Source organism: Botryllus schlosseri, chromosome 9, assembly GCF_051294905.1.
Source record: "Botryllus schlosseri isolate E-star chromosome 9, Bs_hap1, whole genome shotgun sequence".
In the NCBI taxonomy this organism is placed as follows: domain Eukaryota; kingdom Metazoa; phylum Chordata; class Ascidiacea; order Stolidobranchia; family Styelidae; genus Botryllus; species Botryllus schlosseri.
This window is the reverse complement of record NC_137244.1, coordinates 27813645-27835528: the sequence shown is the minus strand read 5'-3', so window position 1 is coordinate 27835528 and position 21884 is coordinate 27813645.

Below are 21884 nucleotides of genomic sequence, written 5' to 3'. Positions count from 1 at the left end.
TGATTGCAAGAATTCTCTTTGGTTGCAAATTTCTGAGTATTCCCACAATCCCTGGTGCAATTTTCAAGACGGTCGGCCCGCTTAAAGATCCGTATTCGCATCATCGGATAAGTGATTCTGAATAAGCCACTTTTTAGGGGGTTAGTGGCCTATAGCTTTCACTTGTATGTTTGCACCTCTTTAACCGATGATTGCAAGAATTCTTCGTTTGCTGCGTGTTTTATACGACTCAAGGAATCCCGAATGCCATTTTTAAGACGGTCGGATGGCTTAAAGACGATGAATTAGGGTGTTGGATAATTGATTCTGAATATATGCAACTTTTTCGCGGGGTCGACGCTGGTCTAGCTTTCAATTGGACTTTCGCGTCTCTCTAACCAATGATTGCAAGAATTCTTCTTGTGCTGCAAATTTTTGAGTATTCCCACAATCCCTGGTGCCATATTCAAGACGGTCGGCCCGCTTAAAGATCCGTCTTCGCATCATCTGATAATTGATTCTGGTCAAGCTAGTTTTTTATGGAGGTCAAATCTGGTCTAACTTTCAATTATACTTTTGCGCCACTATAACGATTGATTGCTAGAATTTGTCTGTTGCTTCGTGTTTTATACGACTCTCGGGATACCTAATGTCATTTTGAAGAAGGTCGGATGGCTTGAAGACGATGAATTAGGGTGTAGGATAATTGATTCTGATCCAGCTAGTTTTTTACGGAGGTCAAATCTGGTCTAGCTTTCAATTATACTTTTGCGCCACTATAACCAATGATTGCTAGAATTTGTCGGTTGCTTCGTGTTTTATACGACTCTCGGGATACCTAATGTCATTTTGAAGAAGGTCGGATGGCTTGAAGACGATGAATTAGGGTGTAGGATAATTGATTCTGATCAAGCTAGTTTTTTACGGAGGTCAAATCTGGTCTAGCTTTCAATTATACTTTTGCGCCACTATAACCAATGATTGCTAGAATTTGTCGGTTGCTTCGTGTTTTATACGACTCTCGGGATACCTAATGTCATTTTGAAGAAGGTCGGATGGCTTGAAGACGATGAATTAGGGTGTAGGATAATTGATTCTGATCAAGCTAGTTTTTTACGGGGGTCAAATCTGGTCTAACTTTCAATTATACTTTTGCGCCACTATAACCAATGATTGCTAGAATTTGTCGGTTGCTTCGTGTTTTATACGACTCTCGGGATACCTAATGTCATTTTGAAGAAGGTCGGATGGCTTGAAGACGATGAATTAGGGTGTAGGATAATTGATTCTGATCAAGCTAGTTTTTTACGGAGGTCAAATCTGGTCTAGCTTTCAATTATACTTTTGCGCCACTATAACCAATGATTGCTAGAATTTGTCGGTTGCTTCGTTTTTTATACGACTCTCGGGATACCTAATGTCATTTTGAAGAAGGTCGGATGGCTTGAAGACGATGAATTAGGGTGTAGGATAATTGATTCTGATCAAGCTAGTTTTTTACGGGGGTCAAATCTGGTCTAACTTTCAATTATACTTTTGCGCCACTATAACCAATGATTGCAAGAATTCTCTTTGGTTGCAAATTTCTGAGTATTCCCACAATCCCTGGTGCCATATTCAAGACGGTCGGCCCGCTTAAAGATCCGTCTTCGCATCATCTGATAATTGATTCTGGTCAAGCTAGTTTTTTACGGGGGTCAAATCTGGTCTAACTTTCAATTATACTTTTGCATCACTATAACCAATGATTGCAAGAATTCTCTTTGGTTGCAAATTTCTGAGTATTCCCACAATCCCTGGTGCAATTTTCAAGACGGTCGGCCCGCTTAAAGATCCGTATTCGCATCATCGGATAAGTGATTCTGAATAAGCCACTTTTTAGGGGGTTAGTGGCCTATGGCTTGCACTTGTACGTTTGCACCTCTTTAACCGATGATTGCAAGAATTCTTCGTTTGCTGCGTGTTTTATACGACTCAAGGAATCCCGAATGCCATTTTTAAGACGGTCGGATGGCTTAAAGACGATGAATTAGGGTGTTGGATAATTGATTCTGAATATATGCTACTTTTTCGGGGGGTCGACGCTGGTCTAGCTTTCAATTGAACTTTTGCGTCTCTCTAACCAATGATTGCAGGAATTCTCTTGTGTTGCAAATTTCTGAGTATTTCCACAATCCCTGGTGCAATTTTCAAGACGGTCGGCCCGCTTAAAGATCCGTCTTCGCATCATCGGATAAGTGATTCTGAATAAGCCACTTTTTTAGGGGGTTAGTGACCTATAGCTTCCCATTGGAATTTTGCGCCTCTATAACCAATGATTGCAGGAATTCTCTTGTGTTGCAAATTTCTGAGTATTTCCACAATCCTTGGTGCAATTTTCAAGCCGGTCGGCCCGCTTAAAGATCCGTCTTCGCATCATCGGATAAGTGATTCTGAATAAGCCAATTTTTTAGAGGGTCAGTGGTCTATAGCTTTCAATTGGAATTTTGCGTCACTATAACCAATGATTGCAAGAATTCTTCTTTTGCTGTGTGTTTTATACGACTCGCGGGATACCGAATGCCATTTTTAAGACGGTCGGATGGCTTAAAGACGATGAATTAGGGTGTTGGATAATTGATTCTGAATATATGCTACTTTTTCGGGGGGTCGACGCTGGTCTAGCTTTCAATTGGACTTTCGCGTCTCTCTAACCAATGATTGCAAGAATTCTTCTTGTGTTGCAAATTTTTGAGTATTCCCACAATCCCTGGTGCCATATTCAAGACGGTCGGCCCGCTTAAAGATCCGTCTTCGCATCATCTGATAATTGATTCTGGTCAAGCTAGTTTTTTATGGAGGTCAAATCTGGTCTAACTTTCAATTATACTTTTGCGCCACTATAACGATTGATTGCTAGAATTTGTCGGTTGCTTCGTGTTTTATACGACTCTCGGGATACCTAATGTCATTTTGAAGAAGGTCGGATGGCTTGAAGACGATGAATTAGGGTGTAGGATAATTGATTCTGATCAAGCTAGTTTTTTACGGAGGTCAAATCTGGACTAGCTTTCAATTATACTTTTGCGCCACTATAACCAATGATTGCTAAGATTTGTCGGTTGCTTCGTGTTTTATACGACTCTCGGGATACCTAATGTCATTTTGAAGAAGGTCGGACGGCTTGAAGACGATGAATTAGGGTGTAGGATAATTGATTCTTCTCAAGCTAGTTTTTTACGGGTGTCAAATCTGGTCTAACTTTCAATTATACTTTTGCGCCACTATAACCAATGATTGCTAGAATTTGTCGGTTGCTTCGTGTTTTATACGACTCTCGGGATACCTAATGTCATTTTGAAGAAGGTCGGATGGCTTGAAGACGATGAATTAGGGTGTAGGATAATTGATTCTGATCAAGCTAGTTTTTTACGGAGGTCAAATCTGGTCTAGCTTTCAATTATACTTTTGCGCCACTATAACCAATGATTGCTAGAATTTGTCGGTTGCTTCGTGTTTTATACGACTCTCGGGATACCTAATGTCATTTTGAAGAAGGTCGGATGGCTTGAAGACGATGAATTAGGGTGTAGGATAATTGATTCTGATCAAGCTAGTTTTTTACGGGGGTCAAATCTGGTCTAACTTTCAATTATACTTTTGCGCCACTATAACCAATGATTGCTAGAATTTGTCGGTTGCTTCGTGTTTTATACGACTCTCGGGATACCTAATGTCATTTTGAAGAAGGTCGGATGGCTTGAAGACGATGAATTAGGGTGTAGGATAATTGATTCTGATCAAGCTAGTTTTTTACGGAGGTCAAATCTGGTCTAGCTTTCAATTATACTTTTGCGCCACTATAACCAATGATTGCTAGAATTTGTCGGTTGCTTCGTTTTTTATACGACTCTCGGGATACCTAATGTCATTTTGAAGAAGGTCGGATGGCTTGAAGACGATGAATTCGGGTGTAGGATAATTGATTCTGATCAAGCTAGTTTTTTACGGGGGTCAAATCTGGTCTAACTTTCAATTATACTTTTGCGCCACTATAACCAATGATTGCAAGAATTCTCTTTGGTTTCAAATTTCTGAGTATTCCCACAATCCCTGGTGCCATATTCAAGACGGTCGGCCCGCTTAAAGATCCGTCTTCGCATCATCTGATAATTGATTCTGGTCAAGCTAGTTTTTTACGGGGGTCAAATCTGGTCTAACTTTCAATTATACTTTTGCACCACTATAACCAATGATTGCAAGAATTCTCTTTGGTTGCAAATTTCTGAGTATTCCCACAATCCCTGGTGCAATTTTCAAGACGGTCGGCCCGCTTAAAGATCCGTATTCGCATCATCGGATAAGTGATTCTGAATAAGCCACTTTTTAGGGGGTTAGTGGCCTATAGCTTTCACTTGTACGTTTGCACCTCTTTAACCGATGATTGCAAGAATTCTTCGTTTGCTGCGTGTTTTATACGACCCAAGGAATCCCGAATGCCATTTTTAAGACGGTCGGATGGCTTAAAGACGATGAATTAGGGTGTTGGATAATTGATTCTGAATATATGCTACTTTTTCGGGGGGTCGACGCTGGTCTAGCTTTCAATTGAACTTTTGCGTCTCTCTAACCAATGATTGCAGGAATTCTCTTGTGTTGCAAATTTCTGAGTATTTCCACAATCCCTGGTGCAATTTTCAAGACGGTCGGCCCGCTTAAAGATCCGTCTTCGCATCATCGGATAAGTGATTCTGAATAAGCCACTTTTTTAGGGGGTTAGTGACCTATAGCTTCCCATTGGAATTTTGCGCCTCTATAACCAATGATTGCAGGAATTCTCTTGTGTTGCAAATTTCTGAGTATTTCCACAATCCTTGGTGCAATTTTCAAGACGGTCGGCCCGCTTAAAGATCCGTCTTCGCATCATCGGATAAGTGATTCTGAATAAGCCAATTTTTTAGAGGGTCAGTGGTCTATAGCTTTCAATTGGAATTTTGCGCCACTATAACCAATGATTGCAAGAATTCTTCTTTTGCTGTGTGTTTTATACGACTCGCGGGATACCGAATGCCATTTTTAAGACGGTCGGATGGCTTAAAGACGATGAATTAGGGTGTTGGATAATTGATTCTGAATATATGCTACTTTTTCGGGGGGTCGACGCTGGTCTAGCTTTCAATTGGACTTTCGCGTCTCTCTAACCAATGATTGCAAGAATTCTTCTTGTGTTGCAAATTTTTGAGTATTCCCACAATCCCTGGTGCCATATTCAAGACGGTCGGCCCGCTTAAAGATCCGTCTTCGCATCATCTGATAATTGATTCTGGTCAAGCTAGTTTTTTATGGAGGTCAAATCTGGTCTAACTTTCAATTATACTTTTGCGCCACTATAACGATTGATTGCTAGAATTTGTCGGTTGCTTCGTGTTTTATACGACTCTCGGGATAATGTCATTTTGAAGAAGGTCGGATGGCTTGAAGACGATGAATTAGGGTGTAGGATAATTGATTCTGATCAAGCTAGTTTTTTACGGAGGTCAAATCTGGTCTAGCTTTCAATTATACTTTTGCGCCACTATAACCAATGATTGCTAGAATTTGTCGGTTGCTTCGTGTTTTATACGACTCTCGGGATACCTAATGTCATTTTGAAGAAGGTCGGACGGCTTGAAGACGATGAATTAGGGTGTAGGATAATTGATTCTTCTCAAGCTAGTTTTTTACGGGTGTCAAATCTGGTCTAACTTTCAATTATACTTTTGCGCCACTATAACCAATGATTGCTAGAATTTGTCGGTTGCTTCGTGTTTTATACGACTCTCGGGATACCTAATGTCATTTTGAAGAAGGTCGGATGGCTTGAAGACGATGAATTAGGGTGTAGGATAATTGATTCTGATCAAGCTAGTTTTTTACGGAGGTCAAATCTGGTCTAGCTTTCAATTATACTTTTGCGCCACTATAACCAATGATTGCTAGAATTTGTCGGTTGCTTCGTGTTTTATACGACTCTCGGGATACCTAATGTCATTTTGAAGAAGGTCGGACGGCTTGAAGACGATGAATTAGGGTGTAGGATAATTGATTCTTCTCAAGCTAGTTTTTTACGGGTGTCAAATCTGGTCTAACTTTCAATTATACTTTTGCGCCACTATAACCAATGATTGCTAGAATTTGTCGGTTGCTTCGTGTTTTATACGACTCTCGGGATACCTAATGTCATTTTGAAGAAGGTCGGATGGCTTGAAGACGATGAATTAGGGTGTAGGATAATTGATTCTGATCAAGCTAGTTTTTTACGGAGGTCAAATCTGGTCTAGCTTTCAATTATACTTTTGCGCCACTATAACCAATGATTGCTAGAATTTGTCGGTTGCTTCGTGTTTTATACGACTCTCGGGATACCTAATGTCATTTTGAAGAAGGTCGGATGGCTTGAAGACGATGAATTAGGGTGTAGGATAATTGATTCTGATCAAGCTAGTTTTTTACGGGGGTCAAATCTGGTCTAACTTTCAATTATACTTTTGCGCCACTATAACCAATGATTGCTAGAATTTGTCGGTTGCTTCGTGTTTTATACGACTCTCGGGATACCTAATGTCATTTTGAAGAAGGTCGGATGGCTTGAAGACGATGAATTAGGGTGTAGGATAATTGATTCTGATCAAGCTAGTTTTTTACGGAGGTCAAATCTGGTCTAGCTTTCAATTATACTTTTGCGCCACTATAACCAATGATTGCTAGAATTTGTCGGTTGCTTCGTTTTTTATACGACTCTCGGGATACCTAATGTCATTTTGAAGAAGGTCGGATGGCTTGAAGACGATGAATTAGGGTGTAGGATAATTGATTCTGATCAAGCTAGTTTTTTACGGGGGTCAAATCTGGTCTAACTTTCAATTACACTTTTGCGCCACTATAACCAATGATTGCAAGAATTCTCTTTGGTTGCAAATTTCTGAGTATTCCCACAATCCCTGGTGCCATATTCAAGACGGTCGGCCCGCTTAAAGATCCGTCTTCGCATCATCTGATAATTGATTCTGGTCAAGCTAGTTTTTTACGGGGGTCAAATCTGGTCTAACTTTCAATTATACTTTTGCACCACTATAACCAATGATTGCAAGAATTCTCTTTGGTTGCAAATTTCTGAGTATTCCCACAATCCCTGGTGCAATTTTCAAGACGGTCGGCCCGCTTAAAGATCCGTATTCGCATCATCGGATAAGTGATTCTGAATAAGCCACTTTTTAGGGGGTTAGTGGCCTATAGCTTTCACTTGTACGTTTGCACCTCTTTAACCGATGATTGCAAGAATTCTTCGTTTGCTGCGTGTTTTATACGACTCAAGAAATCCCGAATGCCATTTTTAAGACGGTCGGATGGCTTAAAGACGATGAATTAGGGTGTTGGATAATTGATTCTGAATATATGCTACTTTTTCGGGGGGTCGACGCTGGTCTAGCTTTCAATTGAACTTTTGCGTCTCTCTAACCAATGATTGCAGGAATTCTCTTGTGTTGCAAATTTCTGAGTATTTCCACAATCCCTGGTGCAATTTTCAAGACGGTCGGCCCGCTTAAAGATCCGTCTTCGCATCATCGGATAAGTGATTCTGAATAAGCCACTTTTTTAGGGGGTTAGTGACCTATAGCTTCCCATTGGAATTTTGCGCCTCTATAACCAATGATTGCAGGAATTCTCTTGTGTTGCAAATTTCTGAGTATTTCCACAATCCCTGGTGCAATTTTCAAGACGGTCGGCCCGCTTAAAGATCCGTCTTCGCATCATCGGATAAGTGATTCTGAATAAGCCAATTTTTTAGAGGGTCAGTAGTCTATAGCTTTCAATTGGAATTTTGCGCCACTATAACCAATGATTGCAAGAATTCTTCTTTTGCTGTGTGTTTTATACGACTCGCGGGATACCGAATGCCATTTTTAAGACGGTCGGATGGCTTAAAGACGATGAATTAGGGTGTTGGATAATTGATTCTGAATATATGCTACTTTTTCGGGGGGTCGACGCTGGTCTAGCTTTCAATTGGACTTTCGCGTCTCTCTAACCAATGATTGCAAGAATTCTTCTTGTGTTGCAAATTTTTGAGTATTCCCACAATCCCTGGTGCCATATTCTAGACGGTCGGCCCGCTTAAAGATCCGTCTCCGCATCATCTGATAATTGATTCTGGTCAAGCTAGTTTTTTATGGAGGTCAAATCTGGTCTAACTTTCAATTATACTTTTGCGCCACTATAACGATTGATTGCTAGAATTTGTCGGTTGCTTCGTGTTTTATACGACTCTCGGGATACCTAATGTCATTTTGAAGAATGTCGGATGGCTTGAAGACGATGAATTAGGGTGTAGGATAATTGATTCTGATCAAGCTAGTTTTTTACGGAGGTCAAATCTGGTCTAGCTTTCAATTATACTTTTGCGCCACTATAACCAATGATTGCTAGAATTTGTCGGTTTCTTCGTGTTTTATACGACTCTCGGGATACCTAATGTCATTTTGAAGAAGGTCGGATGGCTTGAAGACGATGAATTAGGGTGTAGGATAATTGATTCTGATCAAGCTAGTTTTTTACGGGGGTCAAATCTGGTCTAACTTTCAATTATACTTTTGCGCCACTATAACCAATGATTGCTAGAATTTGTCGGTTGCTTCGTGTTTTATACGACTCTCGGGATACCTAATGTCATTTTGAAGAAGGTCGGATGGCTTGAAGACGATGAATTAGGGTGTAGGATAATTGATTCTGATCAAGCTAGTTTTTTACGGAGGTCAAATCTGGTCTAGCTTTCAATTATACTTTTGCGCCACTATAACCAATGATTGCTAGAATTTGTCGGTTGCTTCGTTTTTTATACGACTCTCGGGATACCTATTGTCATTTTGAAGAAGGTCGGATGGCTTGAAGACGATGAATTAGGGTGTAGGATAATTGATTCTGATCAAGCTAGTTTTTTACGAGGGTCAAATCTGGTCTAACTGTCAATTATACTTTTGCGCCACTATAACCAATGATTGCAAGAATTCTCTTTGGTTGCAAATTTCTGAGTATTCCCACAATCCCTGGTGCCATATTCAAGACGGTCGGCCCGCTTAAAGATCCGTCTTCGCATCATCTGATAATTGATTCTGGTCAAGCTAGTTTTTTACGGGGGTCAAATCTCGTCTAACTTTCAATTATACTTTTGCACCACTATAACCAATGATTGCAAGAATTCTCTTTGGTTGCAAATTTCTGAGTATTCCCACAATCCCTGGTGCAATTTTCAAGACGGTCGGCCCGCTTAAAGATCCGTATTCGCATCATCGGATAAGTGATTCTGAATAAGCCACTTTTTAGGGGTTAGTGGCCTATAGCTTTCACTTGTACGTTTGCACCTCTTTAACCGATGATTGCAAGAATTCTTCGTTTGCTGCGTGTTTTATACGACTCAAGGAATCCCGAATGCCATTTTTAAGACGGTCGGATGGCTTAAAGACGATGAATTAGGGTGTTGGATAATTGATTCTGAATATATGCTACTTTTTCGGGGGTCGACGCTGGTCTAGCTTTCAATTGAACTTTTGCGTCTCTCTAACCAATGATTGCAGGAATTCTCTTGTGTTGCAAATTTCTGAGTATTTCCACAATCCCTGGTGCAATTTTCAAGACGGTCGGCCCGCTTAAAGATCCGTCTTCGCATCATCGGATAAGTGATTCTGAATAAGCCACTTTTTTAGGGGGTTAGTGACCTATAGCTTCCCATTGGAATTTTGCGCCTCTATAACCAATGATTGCAGGAATTCTCTTGTGTTGCAAATTTCTGAGTATTTCCACAATCCCTGGTGCAATTTTCAAGACGGTCGGCCCGCTTAAAGATCCGTCTTCGCATCATCGGCTAAGTGATTCTGAATAAGCCAATTTTTTAGAGGGTCAGTGGTCTATAGCTTTCAATTGGAATTTTGCGCCACTATAACCAATGATTGCAAGAATTCTTCTTTTGCTGTGTGTTTTATACGACTCGCGGGATACCGAATGCCATTTTTAAGACGGTCGGATGGCTTAAAGACGATGAATTAGGGTGTTGGATAATTGATTCTGAATATATGCTACTTTTTCGGGGGGTCGACGCTGGTCTAGCTTTCAATTGGACTTTCGCGTCTCTCTAACCAATGATTGCAAGAATTCTTCTTGTGTTGCAAATTTTTGAGTATTCCCACAATCCCTGGTGCCATATTCAAGACGGTCGGCCCGCTTAAAGATCCGTCTTCGCATCATCTGATAATTGATTCTGGTCAAGCTAGTTTTTTATGGAGGTCAAATCTGGTCTAACTTTCAATTATACTTTTGCGCCACTATAACCAATGATTGCTAGAATTTGTCGGTTGCTTCGTGTTTTATACGACTCTCGGGATACCTAATGTCATTTTGAAGAAGGTCGGATGGCTTGAAGACGATGAATTAGGGTGTAGGATAATTGATTCTGATCCAGCTAGTTTTTTACGGAGGTCAAATCTGGTCTAGCTTTCAATTATACTTTTGCGCCACTATAACCAATGATTGCTAGAATTTGTCGGTTGCTTCGTGTTTTATACGACTCTCGGGATACCTAATGTCATTTTGAAGAAGGTCGGATGGCTTGAAGACGATGAATTAAAGTGTAGGATAATTGATTCTGATCAAGCTAGTTTTTTACGCGGGTCAAATCTGGTCTAACTTTCAATTATACTTTTGCGCCACTATAACCAATGATTGCTAGAATTTGTCGGTTGCTTCGTGTTTTATACGACTCTCGGGATACCTAATGTCATTTTGAAGAAGGTCGGATGGCTTGAAGACGATGAATTAGGGTGTAGGATAATTGATTCTGATCAAGCTAGTTTTTTACGGAGGTCAAATCTGGTCTAGCTTTCAATTATACTTTTGCGCCACTATAACCAATGATTGCTAGAATTTGTCGGTTGCTTCGTTTTTTATACGACTCTCGGGATACCTAATGTCATTTTGAAGAAGGTCGGATGGCTTGAAGACGATGAATTAGGGTGTAGGATAATTGATTCTGATCAAGCTAGTTTTTTACGGGGGTCAAATCTGGTCTAACTTTCAATTATACTTCTGCGCCACTATAACCAATGATTGCAAAAATTCTCTTTGGTTGCAAATTTCTGAGTATTCCCACAATCCCTGGTGCCATATTCAAGACGGTCGGCCCGCTTAAAGATCCGTCTTTGCATCATCTGATAATTGATTCTGGTCAAGCTGATTTTTCACGGGGGTCAAATCTGGTCTAACTTTCAATTATACTTTTGCACCACTATAACCAATGATTGCAAGAATTCTCTTTGGTTGCAAATTTCTGAGTATTCCCACAATCCCTGGTGCAATTTTCAAGACGGTCGGCCCGCTTAAAGATCCGTATTCGCATCATCGGATAAGTGATTCTGAATAAGCCACTTTTTAGGGGGTTAGTGGCCTATAGCTTTCACTTGTACGTTTGCACCTCTTTAACCGATGATTGCAAGAATTCTTCGTTTGCTGCGTGTTTTATACGACTCAAGGAATCCCGAATGCCATTTTTAAGACGGTCGGATGGCTTAAAGACGATGAATTAGGGTGTTGGATAATTGATTCTGAATATATGCTACTTTTTCGGGGGGTCGACGCTGGTCTAGCTTTCAATTGAACTTTTGCGTCTCTCTAACCAATGATTGCAGGAATTCTCTTGTGTTGCAAATTTCTGAGTATTTCCACAATCCCTGGTGCAATTTTCAAGACGGTCGGCCCGCTTAAAGATCCGTCTTCGCATCATCGGATAAGTGATTCTGAATAAGCCACTTTTTTAGGGGGTTAGTGACCTATAGCTTCCCATTGGAATTTTGCGCCTCTATAACCGATGATTGCAGGAATTCTCTTTTGTTGCAAATTTCTGAGTATTTCCACAATCCCTGGTGCAATTTTCAAGACGGTCGGCCCGCTTAAAGATCCGTCTTCGCATCATCGGATAAGTGATTCTGAATAAGCCAATTTTTTAGAGGGTCAGTGGTCTATAGCTTTCAATTGGAATTTTGCGCCACTATAACCAATGATTGCAAGAATTCTTCTTTTGCTGTGTGTTTTATACGACTCGCGGGATACCGAATGCCATTTTTAAGACGGTCGGATGGCTTAAAGACGATGAATTAGGGTGTTGGATAATTGATTCTGAATATATGCTACTTTTTCGGGGGGTCGACGCTGGTCTAGCTTTCAATTGGACTTTCGCGTCTCTCTAACCAATGATTGCAAGAATTCTTCTTGTGTTGCAAATTTTTGAGTATTCCCACAATCCCTGGTGCCATATTCAAGACGGTCGGCCCGCTTAAAGATCCGTCTCCGCATCATCTGATAATTGATTCTGGTCAAGCTAGTTTTTTATGGAGGTCAAATCTGGTCTAACTTTCAATTATACTTTTGCGCCACTATAACCAATGATTGCTAGAATTTGTCGGTTGCTTCGTGTTTTATACGACTCTCGGGATACCTAATGTCATTTTGAAAAAGGTCGGATGGCTTGAAGACGATGAATTAGGGTGTAGGATAATTGATTCTGAATATATGCTACTTTTTCCGGGGGTCGACGCTGGTCTAGCTTTCAATTGAACTTTTGCGTCTCTCTAACCAATGATTGCAGGAATTCTCTTGTGTTGCAAATTTCTGAGTATTTCCACAATCCCTGGTGCAATTTTCAAGACGGTCGGCCCGCTTAAAGATCCGTCTTCGCATCATCGGATAAGTCATTCTGAATAAGCCAATTTTTTAGAGGGTCAGTGGTCTATAGCTTTCAATTGGAATTTTGCGCCACTATAACCAATGATTGCAAGAATTCTTCTTTTGCTGTGTGTTTTATACGACTCGCGGGATACCGAATGCCATTTTTAAGACGGTCGGATGGCTTAAAGACGATGAATTAGGGTGTTGGATAATTGATTCTGAATATATGCTACTTTTTCGGGGGGTCGACGCTGGTCTAGCTTTCAATTGGACTTTCGCGTCTCTCTAACCAATGATTGCAAGAATTCTTCTTGTGTTGCAAATTTTTGAGTATTCCCACAATCCCTGGTGCCATATTCAAGACGGTCGGCCCGCTTAAAGATCCGTCTTCGCATCATCTGATAATTGATTCTGGTCAAGCTAGTTTTTTATGGAGGTCAAATCTGGTCTAACTTTCAATTATACTTTTGCGCCACTATAACCAATGATTGCTAGAATTTGTCGGTTGCTTCGTGTTTTATACGACTCTCGGGATACCTAATGTCATTTTGAAGAAGGTCGGATGGCCTGAAGACGATGAATTAGGGTGTAGGATAATTGATTCTGATCAAGCTAGTTTTTTACGGAGGTCAAATCTGGTCTAGCTTTCAATTATACTTTTGCGCCACTATAACCAATGATTGCTAGAATTTGTCGGTTGCTTCGTGTTTTATACGACTCTCGGGATACCTAATGTCATTTTGAAGAAGGTCGGATGGCTTGAAGACGATGAATTAGGGTGTAGGATAATTGATTCTGATCAAGCTAGTTTTTTACGGGGGTCAAATCTGGTCTAACTTTCAATTATACTTTTGCGCCACTATAACCAATGATTGCTAGAATTTGTCGGTTGCTTCGTGTTTTATACGACTCTCGGGATACCTAATGTCATTTTGAAGAAGGTCGGATGGCTTGAAGACGATGAATTAGGGTGTAGGATAATTGATTCTGATCAAGCTAGTTTTTTACGGATGTCAAATCTGGTCTAGCTTCCAATTATACTTTTGCGCCACTATAACCAATGATTGCTAGAGTTTGTCGGTTGCTTCGTGTTTTATACGACTCTCGGGATACCTAATGTCATTTTGAAGAAGGTCGGATGGCTTGAAGACGATGAATTAGGGTGTAGGATAATTGATTCTGATCAAGCTAGTTTTTTACGGGGGTCAAATCTGGTCTAACTTTCAATTATACTTTTGCGCCACTATAACCAATGATTGCAAGAATTCTCTTTGGTTGCAAATTTCTGAGTATTCCCACAATCCCTGGTGCCATATTCAAGACGGTCGGCCCGCTTAAAGATCCGTCTTCGCATCATCTGATAATTGATTCTGGTCAAGCTAGTTTTTTACGGGGGTCAAATCTGGTCTAACTTTCAATTATACTTTTGCACCACTATAACCAATGATTGCAAGAATTCTCTTTGGTTGCAAATTTCTGAGTATTCCCACAATCCCTGGTGCAATTTTCAAGACGGTCGGCCCGCTTAAAGATCCGTATTCGCATCATCGGATAAGTGATTCTGAATAAGCCACTTTTTAGGGGGTTAGTGGCCTATAGCTTTCACTTGTACGTTTGCACCTCTTTAACCGATGATTGCAAGAATTCTTCGTTTGCTGCGTGTTTTATACGACTCAAGGAATCCCGAATGCCATTTTTAAGACGGTCGGATGGCTTAAAGACGATGAATTAGGGTGTTGGATAATTGATTCTGAATATATGCTACTTTTTCGGGGGGTCGACGCTGGTCTAGCTTTCAATTGAACTTTTGCGTCTCTCTAACCAATGATTGCAGGAATTCTCTTGTGCTGCAAATTTCTGAGTATTTCCACAATCCCTGGTGCAATTTTCAAGACGGTCGGCCCGCTTAAAGATCCGTCTTCGCATCATCGGATAAGTGATTCTGAATAAGCCACTTTTTTAGGGGGTTAGTGACCTATAGCTTCCCATTGGAATTTTGCGCCTCTATAACCAATGATTGCAGGAATTCTCTTGTGTTGCAAATTTCTGAGTATTTCCACAATCCCTGGTGCAATTTTCAAGACGGTCGGCCCGCTTAAAGATCCGTCTTCGCATCATCGGATAAGTGATTCTGAATAAGCCAATTTTTTAAAGGGTCAGTGGTCTATAGCTTTCAATTGGAATTTTGCGCCACTATAACCAATGATTGCAAGAATTCTTCTTTTGCTGTGTGTTTTATACGACTCGCGGGATACCGAATGCCATTTTTAAGACGGTCGGATGGCTTAAAGACGATGAATTAGGGTGTTGAATAATTGATTCTGAATATATGCTACTTTTTCGGGGGGTCGACGCTGGTCTAGCTTTCAATTGGACTTTCGCGTCTCTCTAACCAATGATTGCAAGAATTCTTCTTGTGTTGCAAATTTTTGAGTATTCCCACAATCCCTGGTGCCATATTCAAGACGGTCGGCCCGCTTGAAGATCCGTCTTCGCATCATCTGATAATTGATTCTGGTCAAGCTAGTTTTTTATGGAGGTCAAATCTGGTCTAACTTTCAATTATACTTTTGCGCCACTATAACCAATGATTGCTAGAATTTGTCGGTTGCTTCGTGTTTTATACGTCTCTCGGGATACCTAATGTCATTTTGAAGAAGGTCGGATGGCTTGAAGACGATGAATTAGGGTGTAGGATAATTGATTCTGATCCAGCTAGTTTTTTACGGAGGTCAAATCTGGTCTAGCTTTCAATTATACTTTTGCGCCACTATAACCAATGATTGCTAGAATTTGTCGGTTGCTTCGTGTTTTATACGACTCTCGGGATACCTAATGTCATTTTGAAGAAGGTCGGATGGCTTGAAGACGATGAATTAGGGTGTAGGATAATTGATTCTGATCAAGCTAGTTTTTTACGGGGGTCAAATCTGGTCTAACTTTCAATTATACTTTTGCGCCACTATAACCAATGATTGCTAGAATTTGTCGGTTGCTTCGTGTTTTATACGACTCTCGGGATACCTAATGTCATTTTGAAGAAGGTCGGATGGCTTGAAGACGATGAATTAGGGTGTAGGATAATTGATTCTGATCAAGCAAGTTTTTTACGGGGGTCAAATCTGGTCTAACTTTCAATTATACTTTTGCGCCACTATAACCAATGATTGCTAGAATTTGTCGATTGCTTCGTGTTTTATACGACTCCCGGGATACCTAATGTCATTTTGAAGAAGCTCGGATGGCTTGAAGACGATGAATTAGGGTGTAGGATAATTGATTCTGATCAAGCTAGTTTTTTACGGAGGTCAAATCTGGTCTAGCTTTCAATTATACTTTTGCGCCACTATAACCAATGATTGCTAGAATTTGTTGGTTGCTTCGTGTTTTATACGACTCTCGGGATACCTAATGTCATTTTGAAGAAGGTCGGATGGCTTGAAGACGATGAATTAGGGTGTAGGATAATTGATTCTGATCAAGCTAGTTTTTTACGGGGGTCAAATCTGGTCTAACTTTCAATTATACTTTTGCGCCACTATAACCAATGATTGCAAGAATTCTCTTTGGTTGCAAATTTCTGAGTGGTTGCAAATTTCTGAGTATTCCCACAATCCCTGGTGCCATATTCAAGACGGTCGGCCCGCTTAAAGATCCGTCTTCGCATCATCTGATAATTGATTCTGGTCAAGCTAGTTTTTTACGGGGGTCAAATCTGGTCTAACTTTCAATTATACTTTTGCACCACTATAACCAATGATTGCAAGAATTCTCTTTGGATGCAAATTTCTGAGTATTCCCACAATCCCTGGTGCAATTTTCAAGACGGTCGGCCCGCTTAAAGATCCGTATTCGCATCATCGGATAAGTGATTCTGAATAAGCCACTTTTTAGGGGGTTAGTGGCCTATAGCTTTCACTTGTACGTTTGCACCTCTTCAACCGATGATTGCAAGAATTCTTCGTTTGCTGCGTGTTTTATACGACTCAAGGAATCCCGAATGCCATTTTTAAGACGGACGGATGGCTCAAAGACGATGAATTAGGGTGTTGGATAATTGATTCTGAATATATGCTACTTTTTCGGGGGGTCGACGCTGGTCTAGCTTTCAATTGAACTTTTGCGTCTCTCTAACCAATGATTGCAGGAATTCTCTTGTGTTGCAAATTTCTGAGTATTTCCACAATCCCTGGTGCAATTTTCAAGACGGTCAGCCCGCTTAAAGATCCGTCTTCGCATCATCGGATAAGTGATTCGGAATAAGCCAATTTTTTAGAGGGTCAGTGGTCTATAGCTTTCAATTGGAATTTTGCGCCACTATAACCAATGATTGCAAGAATTCTTCTTTTGCTGTGTGTTTTATACGACTCGCGGGATACCGAATGCCATTTTTAAGACGGTCGGATGGCTTAAAGACGATGAATTAGGGTGTTGGATAATTGATTCTGAATATATGCTACTTTTTCGGGGGGTCGACGCTTGTCTAGCTTTCAATTGGACTTTCGCGTCTCTCTAACCAATGATTGCAAGAATTCTTCTTGTGTTGCAAATTTTTGAGTATTCCCACAATCCCTGGTGCCATATTCAAGACGGTCGGCCCGCTTAAAGATCCGTCTTCGCATCATCTGATAATTGATTCTGGTCAAGCTAGTTTTTTATGGAGGTCAAATCTGGTCTAACTTTCAATTATACTTTTGCGCCACTATAACCAATGATTGCTAGAATTTGTCGGTTGCTTCGTGTTTTATACGACTCTCGGGATACCTAATGTCATTTTGAAGAAGGTCGGATGGCTTGAAGACGATGAATTAGGGTGTAGGATAATTGATTCTGATCAAGCTAGTTTTTTACAGAGGTCAAATCTGGTCTAGCTTTCAATTATACTTTTGCGCCACTATAACCAATGATTGCTAGAATTTGTCGGTTGCTTCGTGTTTTATACGACTCTCGGGATACCTAATGTCATTTTGAAGAAGGTCGGATGGCTTGAAGACGATGAATTAGGGTGTAGGATAATTGATTCTGATCAAGCTAGTTTTTTACGGGGGTCAAATCTGGTCTAACTTTCAATTATACTTTTGCGCCACTATAACCAATGATTGCTAGAATTTGTCGATTGCTTCGTGTTTTATACGACTCTCGGGATACCTAATGTCATTTTGAAGAAGGTCGGATGGCTTGAAGACGATGAATTAGGGTGTAGGATAATTGATTCTGATCAAGCTAGTTTTTTACGGAGGTCAAATCTGGTCTAGCTTTCAATTATACTTTTGCGCCACTATAACCAATGATTGCTAGAATTTGTCGGTTGCTTCGTTTTTTATACGACTCTCGGGATACCTAATGTCATTTTGAAGAAGGTCGGATGGCTTGAAGACGATGAATTAGGGTGTAGGATAATTGATTCTGATCAAGCTAGTTTTTTACGGGGGTCAAATCTGGTCTAACTTTCAATTATACTTTTGCGCCACTATAACCAATGATTGCAAGAATTCTCTTTGGTTGCAAATTTCTGAGTATTCCCACAATCCCTGGTGCCATATTCAAGACGGTCGGCCCGCTTAAAGATCCGTCTTCGCATCATCTGATAATTGATTCTGGTCAAGCTAGTTTTTTACGGGGGTCAAATCTGGTCTAACTTTCAATTATACTTTTGCACCACTATAACCAATGATTGCAAGAATTCTCTTTGGTTGCAAATTTCTGAGTATTCCCACAATCCCTGGTGCAATTTTCAAGACGGTCGGCCCGCTTAAAGATCCGTATTCGCATCATCGGATAAGTGATTCTGAATAAGCCACTTTTTAGGGGGTTAGTGGCCTATAGCTTTCACTTGTACGTTTGCACCTCTTTAACCGATGATTGCAAGAATTCTTCGTTTGCTGCGTGTTTTATACGACTCAAGGAATCCCGAATGCCATTTTTAAGACGGTCGGATGGCTTAAAGACGATGAATTAGGGTGTTGGATAATTGATTCTGAATATATGCTACTTTTTCGGGGGGTCGACGCTGGTCTAGCTTTCAATTGAACTTTTGCGTCTCTCTAACCAATGATTGCAGGAATTCTCTTGTGTTGCAAATTTCTGAGTATTTCCACAATCCCTGGTGCAATTTTCAAGACGGTCGGCCCGCTTAAAGATCCGTCTTCGCATCATCGGATAAGTGATTCTGAATAAGCCACTTTTTTAGGGGGTTAGTGACCTATAGCTTCCCATTGGAATTTTGCGCCTCTATAACCAATGATTGCAGGAATTCTCTTGTGTTGCAAATTTCTGAGTATTTCCACCATCCCTGGTGCAATTTTCAAGACGGTCGGCCCGCTTAAAGATCCGTCTTCGCATCATCGGATAAGTGATTCTGAATAAGCCAATTTTTTAGAGGGTCAGTGGTCTATAGCTTTCAATTGGAATTTTGCGCCACTATAACCAATGATTGCAAGAATTCTTCTTTTGCTGTGTGTTTTATACGACTCGCGGGATACCGAATGCCATTTTTAAGACGGTCGGATGGCTTAAAGACGATGAATTAGGGTGTTGGATAATTGATTCTGAATATATGCTACTTTTTCGGGGGGTCGACGCTGGTCTAGCTTTCAATTGGACTTTCGCGTCTCTCTAACCAATGATTGCAAGAATTCTTCTTGTGTTGCAAATTTTTGAGTATTCCCACAATCCCTGGTGCCATATTCAAGACGGTCGGCCCGCTTAAAGATCCGTCTCCGCATCATCTGATAATTGATTCTGGTCAAGCTAGTTTTTTATGGAGGTCAAATCTGGTCTAGCTTTCAATTATACTTTTGCGCCACTATAACCAATGATTGCTAGAATTTGTCGGTTGCTTCGTGTTTTATACGACTCTCGGGATACCTAATGTCATTTTGAAGAAGGTCGGATGGCTTGAAGACGATGAATTAGGGTGTAGGATAATTGATTCTGAATATATGCTACTTTTTCGGGGGGTCGACGCTGGTCTAGCTTTCAATTGAACTTTTGCGTCTCTCTAACCAATGATTGCAGGAATTCTCTTGTGTTGCAAATTTCTGAGTATTTCCACAATCCCTGGTGCAATTTTCAAGACGGTCGGCCCGCTTAAAGATCCGTCTTCGCATCATCGGATAAGTGATTCTGAATAAGCCACTTTTTTAGGGGGTTAGTGACCTATAGCTTCCCATTGGAATTTTGCGCCTCTATAACCAAGGATTGCAGGAATTCTCTTGTGTTGCAAATTTCTGAGTATTTCCACAATCCCTGGTGCAATTTTCAAGACGGTCGGCCCGCTTAAAGATCCGTCTTCGCATCATCGGATAAGTGATTCTGAATAAGCCAATTTTTTAGAGGGTCAGTGGTCTATAGCTTTCAATTGGAATTTTGCGCCACTATAACCAATGATTGCAAGAATTCTTCTTTTGCTGTGTGTTTTATACGACTCGCGGGATACCGAATGCCATTTTTAAGACGGTCGGATGGCTTAAAGACGATGAATTAGGGTGTTGGATAATTGATTCTGAATATATGCTACTTTTTCGGGGGGTCGACGCTGGTCTAGCTTTCAATTGGACTTTCGCGTCTCTCTAACCAATGATTGCAAGAATTCTTCTTGTGTTGCAAATTTTTGAGTATTCCCACAATCCCTGGTGCCATATTCAAGACGGTCGGCCCGCTTTAAGATCCGTCTCCGCATCATCTGATAATTGATTCTGGTCAAGCTAGTTTTTTATGGAGGTCAAATCTGGTCTAACTTTCAATTATACTTTTGCGCCACTATAACCAATGATTGCTAGAATTTGTCGGTTGCTTCGTGTTTTATACGACTCTCGGGATACCTAATGTCATTTTGTAGAAGGTCGGATGGCTTGAAGACGATGAATTAGGGTGTAGGATAATTGATTCTGATCCAGCTAGTTTTTTACGGAGGTCAAATCTGGTCTAGCTTTCAATTATACTTTTGCGCCACTATAACCAATGATTGCTAGAATTTGTCGGTTGCTTCGTGTTTTATACGACTCTCGGGATACCTAATGTCATTTTGAAGAAGGTCGGATGGCTTGAAGACGATGAATTAGGGTGTAGGATAATTGATTCTGAATATATGCTACTTTTTCGGGGGGTCGACGCTGGTCTAGCTTTCAATTGAACTTTTGCGTCTCTCTAACCAATGATTGCAGGAATTCTCTTGTGTTGCAAATTTCTGAGTATTTCCACAATCCCTGGTGCAATTTTCAAGACGGTCGGCCCGCTTAAAGATCCGTCTTCGCATCATCGGATAAGTGATTCTGAATAAGCCACTTTTTTAGTGGGTCAGTGGTCTATAGCTTTCAATTGGAATTTTGCGCCACTATAACCAATGATTGCAAGAATTCTTCTTTTGCTGTGTGTTTTATACGACTCGCGGGATACTGAATGCCATTTTTAAGACGGTCGGATGGCTTAAAGACGATGAATTAGGGTGTTGGATAATTGATTCTGAATATATGCTACTTTTTCGGGGGGTCGACGCTGGTCTAGCTTTCAATTGGACTTTCGCGTCTCTCTAACCAATGATTGCAGGAATTCTCTTGTGTTGCAAATTTCTGAGTATTTCCACAATCCCTGGTGCAATTTTCAAGACGGTCAGCCCGCTTAAAGATCCGTCTTCGCATCATCGGATAAGTGATTCCGAATATGCTACTTTTTTAGGGAGTATAATAAATGAACTCGATTCGAATTGGACTTTTGCGCCTCTTTAAGCGTCGCGTCGAAGGAATCTGCGTCTTTGAGAGTTTGATACGATCGGCTGAAGCTCCAGGACCATTTTCAATAACGACCGCCCACTTAAACACGTTGAATTAGGGTATCGGATTATTCATTCTGAATGTGCTACTTTTTTAGGGGGTGTAATAAATGAACTCGATTTCAATTGAACTTTTGCGCCTCTTTAAGCGTCGCGTCGATGAAATCTCACGTCTTTGAGAGTTTGATACGATGGGTTAAAGCTCCAGGACCATTTTCAATACCGTCCGCCCGCTTAAACACGTTGAATTAGGGTATCGGATTATTCATTCTGAATATGCTACTTTTTTAGGGGGTATAATAAATGAACTCGATTCGAATTGGACTTTTGCGCCTCTTTAGGCATCGTGTCGAAGAAATCTCACGTCTTTGAGAGTTTGATACGATCGGTTGAAGCTCCAGGACCA